This window comes from Canis lupus, chromosome 19 (genome assembly GCF_011100685.1).
Source record: "Canis lupus familiaris isolate Mischka breed German Shepherd chromosome 19, alternate assembly UU_Cfam_GSD_1.0, whole genome shotgun sequence".
In the NCBI taxonomy this organism is placed as follows: domain Eukaryota; kingdom Metazoa; phylum Chordata; class Mammalia; order Carnivora; family Canidae; genus Canis; species Canis lupus.
The window spans coordinates 53,679,663-53,680,203 of NC_049240.1; the positions used below are offsets into that span (position 1 = coordinate 53,679,663).

Sequence of the window (541 nt, forward strand, 5' to 3'; positions counted from 1 at the left end):
TTCATAACTTTTCTTCCATTTTATCTGAATTTTTATATGTGTCATCCAATTCTAATTGCTGTGTTTTGGAGTTTAAGAAGTTATTAACAAATGAAAAGACAGCATATTGTCTGCACAATCTGGATCTAAAAAGCATTAGTTCGGGTTGGTCCTATACAGAAATCACTCCAGCAAGCATTACCTTCAAATCTGAAGTTTGAGTGCTCGCTTTGGCAACACTTATACTAAAGTTGGAACAATACAGAGAAGATCTGCACGGCCCCTGCACAAGGATGACACACGTTTGATTGCTTTTTCAGAATAATGCATTCCAGATTTTTTAAACCAACCAATATTAATCAACAAAATACAAATTAAGCATATACTATATACTAAACAATATTCCATGTCTGAAAATATAAAATAGTAACCCTGTAGCCCTAGATTCTCTAATTGAAAAGATAGACTCTCTTATGCAATTTCCTTGGATCCTCAAAACTATGATGATATTCTTCTACTACACTAGTGAAATTACTCATTTTCATGAATGTATGTCTGCTAG

General features: G+C 33.1%; 1 pseudogene; it reads left to right on the forward strand.

Moving 5' to 3' along the window:
* Positions 1-200: 200 nt before the first annotated feature.
* On the forward strand, positions 201-320 carry LOC119864545 (annotated as a pseudogene).
* The last annotated feature ends 221 nt before the right edge of the window (positions 321-541 follow it).